We start from the raw sequence: 10,928 nt of genomic DNA, 5'->3' as shown, positions 1-10,928 counted from the left end.
GCCCTATAGGGGCTGCAATCCTGCCCTATAGGAGCTGTCATCTGGCCCTGTAGGGGCTGCAGTCCACAGGGGCTCTGCTCAACACTGCTGCCTGCACATCCCCGTGGGGCCTTTTCGGGAGCATCGCCCGCGCCGCGGCGCTGGGGCTGCGCGAGTCGGAGCCTCCGCAGCGCGGCCTCTCCCCGCTCGCAGCCTCTGCAGCCCGCGGGGTTTTCGGCTACGCTCACGGGTAAGAGATGGCTGAGGCCGAAGGAGGCCACGGGGGAGCCCTGCCCAGCGCAGCCATCCCTGCGGCACCCAGGCTCCCGTGGGACTCGCATCTCCCCCCACCCCTCTCCCCGCTTCCCGGCTGCTCTGGGGGCACCCCAGGGTGCGGGGATTTCAGCTGGGAAATGCTGCCAAAAGGTGCAAAAAGGCTACGACGCGCCCCCCCCCAAAAAAAAAAAAAAAATGCAGCTGGGACTGTGCAACCCCCCCCCAAAAAAAAAAAACCCTCCAGGGAGCAAGGCAAAGCTGGAGGGGTCCCCAGCATCCAGCCGGCTGCGCCCCGCTTTGCATGGCAGCGGCAGGATCCGGCTGCCACCTTGAGGAGATATTTTTTTTGGGGGGGGAGTCTGGGGTTGCAGCTTCCTCATCCTTTCCAGGGCCCCCGCAGGCTGCCGGCAAAGGGCGTTTCGTGCAATTGAGAACCAGGTCGTGCATCGCGGCGTCTGGCGAGCCGCGGGCGGGAGGTGTTTCCCAGTGGCGCAGGAATTTGCTGTTTTGCGCCTGTGTTGCAGGAGGCTCGGGGGGAGGCGGGGACGGGGAGCGTTGTTATTATTTAATTTTATTTTCCTGCCTCCATCCAGGAATCTCCGCAATGTGCCGGCTGCTCCCCGGGAGGCTGGGGCAGCCGTGAGTCACCGCTGCTGCTGCTGCTGGAACGTGACTCAGTCCTGCTGCTCCCCGGCAGGACATGACCAGACTGCCAAAGCCTGGGAGAAACCCAGCGCCGCCGCCTGCCCGCGCCCACTGGCGGGGAGGATGCGGGAGCCCCCCCCCCCCATTGCTCAGCACCCTGCTGGGGCATCGCCCCTCTGCCGTGGGGCAGAGCTCAGCCTGGGAGAGCTCGGCATTGGGGGGCAGACTGTTTATTTTTAATTATTATTATTATTTATTTTTTTTTCCCTCTTTTTTTTTTTTTCTCTCCTTTTTTTTTTTCCCTCCAAGCCAGGAAAATCCCCTTCACCCGCTTTGCGTCGCCCATCCGTGGGGCCGTGGGTGCCTCCCCAAGGATTCTGCTGCCCCCTCAGGGGAGCGGGGGACACCTCGGCTCTCCCCGCTGCCGGCACTGCTCCTGCCCCAGTTCCCGTGCCTCAGTTTCCCCATCCGAAGGGGAGAGGAGATGCCCCCAGGCGGGGGGGCAGGAGGGGTGACTTCGGGTCGTGCTTTGAGGTCTCCGAGCAGCAGCGGGGTGCTGTAATTAATATTAATGGGCTCCGGTGGCAGGGAGGGACGGGGCGGACGTGGAGCCGGACGGAGCCACCGCAGCCCTGAGTCACCGGCGGCCCCGTGCCGAGCCCCGGCACGCTCGCAGCACCCCAGGGCCACCCGCTCGTGGGACCCCGCTGCTTCGCACGGCCCCTCCTCATCCTCACGGTGACAGCTCCCGGGGCAGGGGACACGATGGCATCGGAGGGGGCCAGGGGCCGAGCTGAGCACCGGGACACTCGTCACACCTCAGGCCATGGCTGCGGCCGCAGCTGCCTCTGTCAGCCGTGATTGAAAGCCCAGCCGGGCTGGCAGGCCTTCTCTGTGATCTTGTTAATTAAGAAATACATTTAATTAGCAGCACCCCAGCTGTGACTCAGCTCATCATCATGATCGAAACACAAGAGCTGGACTCCAGCGCCACGAGGCCCTGGCCTTGGTGTGGGACCCCAGCAGGGCTTCGGGGTGATTTTCCCCCCGGGATGGAGGCAGATTGGGGCCGGGGCCATCCCCGCGCACACTCGGGGGCCAATTCCCCGTTGCCACGCTGCAAAGAATCGTATTAATAACCCATTTACTATAAATAGCCTCGCTAATGACACCCCGAGCTTTCCAGGAATAGCTCTTCCAAAAAAGCAGGGGAAGGCTTCCCCCCCCCCCCCAGCGCCGCGATTTGCAAGTGGGGAAACTGAGGCACGGCCGGCACCGGGCTCGGCCCTGCTGTGTCCCCGGGCATGGAGCCGTCTGCCAGGCAGCTGTGGAATTTGCTCCCCGAATAAACAGCCATGGAAATGAGCCCTTATGTATATTTATGGGCGCCGTCCTGCCAGCTGGAATCTAATAGGGGAGAAAAGAAGCTGTGAAACCGCCGGGAACGGGAGGGAACGGGAGGGCTTCGCTTCGCACCTCGGCCCCACGCCCCCGGTTTGGGTGCCCAGCCCAGGTCCCCGGGGTGCTTGGCCCCGGTTTGGGTGCCCGGCCCCGGTCCCCTGGGTGCCTGACCCTGGATTTGAGTGCCCAGATGTTTTGGGGTGCCCATTTTTTGGGGTGCTCGGGAAGGTGCCGCCGGCTGCCCCGCAGGTCCTGCAGGCTGCGGGGGCTGGAAAATGCGGGGCGACACCGGGTCGGGGTTGTGCGGGGCGAAGCTGTGGAGCCTCACAGAGCACGGGAAGGGGGGGGGGACGTTGTCCCCCATCTGGGTGCCGCATCGCCCCCAGCCCCACATCCCGAACCTGCACCCTCTGTGGGGCCAGGGGCCGGCTGCAGGCGATTCCCCACCCGGTCACAGCATCGGCAGCGCAGCCCCCGCCGGCGTCTCCATCCCCAGCTCCCCACGGGCGCTCTTTCCTCTCCACGTGGTGGTGGGGGGGGGGGGGGGGGGCGCATGGTGGGCACCCATGGTGGCACCCACGGCGGGGACCCCGAAGCCGCTCCCTGGGGTGCCCTCTCCCCACCCCTCTTTTCCTGCAGCCTCCGCAGCAGCTCCCTGGAGCTGGATGGGGAGCGGGAGGCGACGGCGGCGGAGCGAGGCCCATTAGAAATGCAGACAGCGGCGCGCGGTAATGTCTTCCTGTCTCGAGCAGGCGGCAGCCCCCCGCGCAGCCCCCCCCCGGCCTCCGCAGCCCCCTCGGCCCCGCGTCCCCGCGTGCCGCAGGGCTGCGCAGCGGGGAGCTCGCCGAGGTCTGCCGGGGGCACCGCGCCTCGGCCCCTCATCCGTGCGCCGGTGCCGAAGGCTGGGCGCATCCCCTGCAGGGAAAGGGGGGGGGTTCCGAACCAAAAAAAAAAAAAAATAAAAAATAAAAAAAAAAAAGGGGGGGGGGGGATTTGGGAGCGAGGCTGCGGGCAGGGCTCCGTGCTGCGGCACCTCCCAGCCTGCCTGCCGCCCTCGCCCCGCCGTGATTCCCTGCAGCGGGCTAAAAATATCGCCGGGAGCTGCCGCCGCGCACCGGCGCTGGAGGTGGTTATAAATAGCTCGGGGGCGGCTCGTGCTGTCCCCAAGTGTCCCCTCCATCCGTCCCGTCCCCCCTCCCCGGCCTCTGCGGGAGAGGCCGGACCCCCCCCCCCCCCCCCCCATCCTCGCTGCATGGGCGGACGCAGGGACGGATGCGGGGAAATGGGGACGGAGCAGCCACTGCCCCCGGGTGGTGCGGGGAAACTGAGGCACGGGGGGGGGCTGGGGGGGAAAGGGGGAGTGGAATTAGGGGGAGTTGGGCTCTGATGGCAGCGCTGGGTGGGCAGGGGGGTGACCAAGCCCCGCGCCCCCCCCGCAGCATCTCCAGCCCCCCGCACCGCATCCAGCCCCGCCATGGATCCGTTCCCCCCCCCCCCGCCCCTTCCCCGCTCCGTTCCCACCGCCTGCCCGCAGCGCGGAGCTGCCAAAGCGCAGGGCAAACGGGGACAAGCCGGGGAAGGCGGGGGGGAGCGGCAGAGGCTGATTTTTGCCAGCTTTTCCTTCCCTCCATCCAAATCCCCCAGCCGCAGAAAAAAACAGAGAGGGAGGGGAGGGCGAGGAAACCCCCTGGGGGTCGCGGATGCTGCCTCCCCCCCCCTGCTGCGGTGTTAGGGTTTATTTTATATATTTTTTTTAATTTCTTCCTTTCTTCATTCATCTCTTTATTTTAACGTCTCGTCTCAGCCTCGTAACGAAGCCGGGGAATAAATATCAGCGTTCTGGTAAGCGGTGAATCACCGCCCGCTCCCGGCGCTGACAAGCACACGGCGTTTCTGTCCCCGGCCCTGGCCCCCCGCCAGCCCCCCCCCAGCTCCACGCCACCCGGACACGGGGGAAATTTCGGCCACGGCACAAACATGTTTGGCCGCATTCCCCTGGCTCCCGCCCCGGGCTGGTGCCGGGAATCGGCTCAAAAATCGTGTTTTGTGGGAAGGCGCCCGCTAGGTAATAGTATTTTGATGGGAGGCTGCGGGAGACCTGGGGATGCTCCTGCATCCCCCCACCCCCGCCCCGCCCCAAGGACATGCTGGGGATGTCCCCCCTCCCGACCCCGTCGCTGCCTTGTCCCTCACTGCTCCCAGTGGGTTCGTCCTCCCCTGGGGCTGATCTCTGCTCTTTTCCAGCCCCATGTCCCCCAAAAACGTCCCCATCACCCCCCAGCCCCGGGTCCTGCTGCCTCCCCACAGCCTTCCCCCATCCTGCTCCCCCCAGCTTTGGCCAGCCGGTCCCCGGGGGATGCAGGGGACCCCAACCCCGCTGCAGTCCCCCCCACCGGGGTCAGCGCATCCCCAGCTCCTCACCCCGCTGCTGCGGGCTGTGCCGGATCGAGGACCCATAGCGGCGTCACCGGGCACGTCCCCCAGTGCCACCGCGGGTGGGACACGGTGGCGGGGGGGGGACACCCAGACCCCAAACCCCGCCAGGGCCCCGCTGCTGCAATGGGGCCGGCACATCTGGGGGTGCCACCACCTCGGTGTCACTCGTGTCACATCCCAGCCCCGCGCCAGGCGCTGTCCTCGCGCGGTCCCTGCGAGCGAGGGGTGCCACCGCGGCAAGGAGCCGGAGCGCGAGGTCCCCCCGAGCGGCGGATCCCCTCCACAAGTTACAGAAGGTCCTCGGACCTCGTGAGCAGCTGGTGTGAAGCTGTAATTACCTTAATTAGCTCTGGGATTGCATTCCCTCCCTGTGCTAATTTCGTTTCTACAGTAACCAGCCCAAGAGGTGTGCACGCGCTCGGCCCCGCGGCAGAGAGCGAGGCAGAGGCAGCACAGCCAGGAGCCCCGAAACCAACCCAAAACCGGGGACCCCCCCCCCACCCTCCCTCGGCCGCCCCCAAACCCCGGTACCCCACGTGCACAGAGAGCCCCTCCTGTCCCCTCGCAGCGGTTCCAGAGGGACCTGGGTGCTTCCCGGGGTCCCCAGGGGGTGGCATTTGCACCGATCCCCCCCCCTCCCTGGGCGCAGGGCAGGGGCAGGCTGTGGGGTTAGGAGCACGCGGAGCCTGGGCTCTTTCCTCGCTGCGAGCGCTTTGCTGTAACCCAATATCCCCCTGATGTAAGGGCCATTTGGGAGGAAACCATAAAAGCTTCAGGAAATGGGTATTAATTCACAGCCAGGCAATAAAGGGGGGAAGGAGGGCTCCCGGGCAGAGTGGCGGCCCCCAGGGAGTGCGGCTGAGCAGGGCTGGGGAGCGGCCGTGCCCTGTTGCAGCAACCCCCCCCCCCCCCCCCTCCCTCCCCAGCTGGAAATTCACCCCCCTGAGAGGTTTTGGGACTCAAAAAATAAAAAATAAAACGGGGGCTGCGAAATGGGAGAGCACCGGCTGCGGGCAAAGCATCGCCCGCCCCTCCAGCCAGGCATCAATTTGCCATCAAAAAGCGACCGGAGCGAGGCTCGGGGCCGCTTTCTCACCCTGCAAATTCCACGTGGGTCCGGCTGTTGACCTGGAAATGCAATCAATAAATAAATAACCGAGCAATCATAATAATAATAATAATAATAAAAGGCCTCGGAGCTGGGCAGGATCCATCCACCCCGCTGCCTGCCATGCTCCAGGGTCTGCGTGCGGGGTGCCCCCCCCCCCAATCCGCCGCACCCTGGGCTGGCTGCGCCGTGTGCGTGGGGCTATAAATAGTGCAGGAAAGCAGGTTGCCACGCTCCCGTCGCTCCGCCGAGGCTTTGGCAGCCCAAAAAGCCTGCGGTGCTGGGGTTGGGGGGGAGGCTGAGAGGGCGCAAGGCAGGGACCGCGCTCCCCGTCCCCGTTCCAGGCATCCCCGAGCCTGAATCCCGGGGTGGATCCATCCCCGGCGGCGGGCAGCGGCTGCAGGACGGGCGGCGGAGGCGAATTTCGCTGAGTGGCTGCTTTTTAAAAATAACTCTGCCTTTGTCAGCAGGTCAGGGCTGCTCCAGATTGAAGAATCGCAGCCGCCCCAGCCCTCCCCGGGCACGTGCACGGGCGGCAGCCCCAGCTCGGGATGCTCTGGGTGCCGCTGGACCGCTGCATCCTGCGGCTGTCGACATCCCCGCGCCCCCTGCACGGGCACCGCTGTCCCCAGGGGTCCGACGTGCCACCACGGGGGGGACACGGGGTTCCACGTCCCCCCCAGACCTCACCTGGCAGCCGATGCCCCCAGGTGTCTGCAGGGCCAGGGAGGATCGGGGGGGAGGCTGCAGGAGGAATCGGGGCGCGCGGGCACGGAGCCGCTGGCGCTCGCCGGAGCGGCTGAGTCACGCGGTGATTGCGCCTTGGATGTGAGCGCGATCGTGCGGGGATGAAGGATGCTCACGGCTCCCGCACGAGACAACACGGAGCTCGCTTGCTCTTCCTCCCCCCCCACACACACACGCAGCTAAAGGCTGTGTCCCATCCACCGCCGCGGCAGGAAAGGAGCAGATTCTGCCCCATTTCGGCGGGGATGGGGAAAACGCGCCGGCAGCGGGACCGCAGCCGAAGGACGGAGGCAGAGGAGATGAACAGGGCAGGAGGGAGAGAGCGGGGGGAACCGGGGGGCACCCGGGGGAGGGAGAACAACAGAGCACGGCTGGGAAAGAAGGAGAAGCATTGCAGGGAGCAGCGTGATGGCAAAACGTGGATGAAAACACGAGGCTGCGAGGGGAAGAGAGGCGGCCACGAACGCCCGGACTCGGTGCGTGCGGCTCGGTTACGGCGAGCGTGGCGATGCTCAGAGCCGGCATCTTCTCCCTCTCCCCGTGGCCTCAGGTCATCGGAGAGGATTTCCAGGTTCCTGCAGCTGGAGAAGTAGTGCCCGATGTGGGGAAAAAGGCAACGAGCTCGGTGCGGGCGGCCAGAAGAGGTTTTGGGGGGCAGGGAAGAGGCTCCCTCAGTTTGTCCTCGCGGCTGAGGAGCAGGGATGCTGTGCTGCGCGGGGCTGTGTTGGACCAAGGGAAATGGGGACAGCTTGAATGGAGACATCCCACAGTCCCGTCTTCCAGCAAGGACGGGGACACGGGGACAAGCCAGCCCCCTGCCACTGCCCCGGCCACCCAAGGGCTCCCTGTCCCCAGCCAGGTCTCCCTTTCTGGCCTTGCACCACCACCCCCTGTCCGTGCAGGTATAGAAACCACCGAGGCGTTACAGGCTCCCTGTAGGGGCATGGCGGGTGGGGAGGCAGGGGCTCGGCCAATCCCCCAGCAGCAGGACATGGGAGGGAGGGCGTCAAAGAGAGGAGGCACCAAAGGAGGCTCCGAGCCTGCCGGGCACTGCTCTCGGGGCTTTCCTGGCCACAGCAAGGGCCCCGCGTGCCCCGACGGTGGCCTGGTGGCAGCTCAGCATCCTCGCACAACTGCCGGGGCCACGAGCTCTCCCCCCCCCAGCTCCCACCCGGAGCGAACGCCACCAGCGAGGCCGAACCCCGCAGAGAAATCCCCGACCTCGTTGGGGTCTGATTTATGCCCCGGCGACGCCGCCGCGCTCGGCGAAGCCGCTGCTGATTGATGCCGGCGCGACAGCATCCCACCCACCCCGCACCATCTGCATCCTCCTCCGGCAGCCGGGGACGGCCCCGCGCCACCCGCGGCCCCATCTGCCCGTGGTGGCATCGCCCCACGGAGCCGTCCCCACCCGGGGCCCCCCTCCGAGGCTGCGCATCCTCCCCGCGTGCTCCCTGCTGCAGTGCCCTTTCCCCTTCCAATCGGTCCATCGGGGTTTGGGGTAGACACCGGGGGACGAGACCGTGGGGAGGTTTTGGGGTCCCGGCCCTTCTCCTCGCCCCGCTGGCGTTTCGGAGGTGAGAAGGGAAATTGTGGCCTCGTTTTTGGGGGTTTTTTTTGAGCAATTTTTGGAGAGCGCTGCTAGCAGAGGCCCCGGCTGCGCGCCGGCGCTCTGGGGGCTGGCGGGGAGAGCGGGGAGGGGGATATAAAAGGTTTCATGCGGTGAGACGGGCACTCAGGGAAGAGGCTGAAAGGGGGCGGTGAGTGCTTTGTATTTCATGCTTGAAGGCACCGAGGCTTTTACCAGCCTTCCCGCGATGATTTAAGGCCGGCTCTGCGCTTCGGGAAGGGAGAGGAGCTGTGGCCGGTGGCTGCACGGGACCCCCCGGGTTTGCCCGGGTTAAACCCGGTCTGGGCTTGGATCAGCCCTGCACGGCCGGCACCGACCTCGTGTGCTCCATGGGGACATCTCTGGGGCATGAGCCCGGGTTGGACGCCTTCCCTGAGACCTGGGAAGTCCCGGTCCCCACTGTCCCCATGTCCCCATCCCGCTCAGCGTCTCACCCAGCGTGGGATGGACCCGGGTGGCGAAATCCCTGGGTCCTGCCGAGAGCCCCCTAAAGCAAATCGTCCCCAGGGGCTGTGCAAAGGGACGTGGGGGGCTCCAAGAGGTGAGGACGTCCCCTTTGGGCGCCCTCACCCTAAGCGGAGCCACCTCAGCCCCAGCTGGGGGTCTCCATCCCTGCTCCATCCCTAATCCCCAGCGGGGCAGAGGGTCCCGCTGCGGTGAGACGCGGGGCCGGGCCCTGTAAGGGGGACGAGAGCAGGGCAAACCCCACCGAAAGCCCACAGAGATGCCGCAGGTTTCCCTGCAGCTCCTGGAGGAAGGTGGGGAGGTGAGGAGGTGAGCCACGGGCGGGCAGGAGCTGAGATCTGCGGGGAAAAAATGGGGAGCCCTGAATCCAGGCTGGGGGCGAGGGGACGGGGCCGTGGGCAGGGATGGAGCTGGGAGCCTCGACCTGAGCGTGCGGGGACAGCACCGAGGCAGCACCTGGGGGGCACCAGGACGGGGAACGGCTCAAGGATCGCCCGGTGCTGTGCCCCCCGGGGCGGGGACACGGGAGGGCAGGGCCGATAACCCCGTCCCGAGCAGAAGGAGCCACAGATAAAATGCAGCGTGCGCAGCTCCTCGCCTGCGCTGGGCTGATACCGGCCCCCGAGGGCGACCTCTCCCTGGGGCTCGGTCCCACTACCTCTATTTTTCACCCCAAAATTTGCCCCTCGGCCAAGCAGGTTGCATGGCTCTGATTGACCACGGTGCCACCCCCGGTGCGCTTCCCCCCCCCCCCTCCCCCGCTTTCTTTGTAGGTTTGCTCAGAATCCCCTGAGTCTCAGACCCCACGCTCCGGGGGGGAGGGGGGGGGGAACACCCCCTTCTTTTATGGGGTGGGGACATGGGGCTGGGCCCCGAAAGGAGCCCAAATCCTCCTGGAAAGCCCAGCGAGAGCCTCCGGCGTCGCAGGTCGAGGAGCGAGCACGGGGCTGGGGTGGAAGCAGCTGCTTGGGGAGATTATTAATGAGCAGCGAATGCTGGGCAAGGCGAGGATCAATCGAAACAAAGGAGTTCAATGGGAAAAAGAAAGGGCGGCGGAGTAATGGGAGTCCATTTCTCCAGCCGACTGTCGGAAGCGCATCCTGTTAAACATCCATCAATTATCCCAGCTTGCGAATGCATTAAGGTAATGAGGAATTATCCATCCAATACACTTAAAGGCAGTGCCCCCCCCCCCCCCCCTCCGCCGGCCGCCCTGCCATGAGCCACTTCAGGCAGGGAAAATGGCCCGGAGCTGGCTGGGAGCGCAGGGGAGGCAGCGAGGACCCTCCCAGGCTCGGCTGCCTCCTTCGGGACCCGTGCCTGCGGTGACACCGAGCACGGGTGGCCCCGTACCCGCTCCGTGCCTCGGTTTCCCCAGATCTGGCGCTGCCGGGTGCCACCAAGCTGCTGTCCCCGTGTCCGTGCCGTGTCCCCCTCCACCTCTCTTCCCAGGAAAGGAAGCAGCGGCGAGCGCGGCGCGCGGCTGGGTGGCCAAGTTCCCCAAACCCCGTCCCCTCCTGCGGCACCCGCGGCCCGGGTGCGGCACCCAGGGTGGCCCCCGCGGTCACCCAAAGGGTGGCCCAGGGGTGGGGAAGGCCCCGCGGCTCTGCTGCAGAGGGGCTGTGGCTTGGAGCCAAGGGAGATGTTGGGCTGGATGCGCCCGGGAAGGGAAATAAAAGCATCGGGATCAGCTTGAGTCCGGGGGTTGTCGTCCGTGGAGGAGGCGTCCCCTCAGCGGGGGGCTTTGGGGTGCTCCGGGACCTCCCCGGCTGATGCGCGGCTCTCTCCGAGGTCTCCTCCAGCAGTGCCATGAGGGGACATATCCTGCTCCCTGGGGACGGGACGGCTTTATCAGGGCGTTCCCCTGGCAGCAGGATTTGGGGAGCCAGGGCTGCTCCCGGGTGCTTTGCTGGGGATTCTCTGATGTCTGGCGCTGTGGTTGAGGGCAGGCTCCTGCCTTTCCCTCCGTCTGGGGGAGGATGGAAGAGCGAGGGAGCTGGGGCTCCTCCTGCCCGGGCTCCTGCAGATTTTCTCCCCGGTGCCTGCGAGCGCTGCCACGCGCTCGGTTTGTGGCCGGATTTGGCCAGCAGCTCCAAAAGGAGGTGAGCGGATGAGCAGCACGATCCCAGCCTGCACTTCCCTAGGGAACGGGGGAAAATCCAGCTCCTGGGCTCATCTTCCCTGAGGCCCGGATCTCTGTTCCCCAAACCTTTCTGCTTTTGGTGTCCTGGAGCGTGTGAG

This window comes from Oxyura jamaicensis, chromosome 26 (assembly GCF_011077185.1).
Source record: "Oxyura jamaicensis isolate SHBP4307 breed ruddy duck chromosome 26, BPBGC_Ojam_1.0, whole genome shotgun sequence".
NCBI lineage: Eukaryota > Metazoa > Chordata > Aves > Anseriformes > Anatidae > Oxyura > Oxyura jamaicensis.
This window is presented reverse-complemented; position numbering follows the sequence as displayed.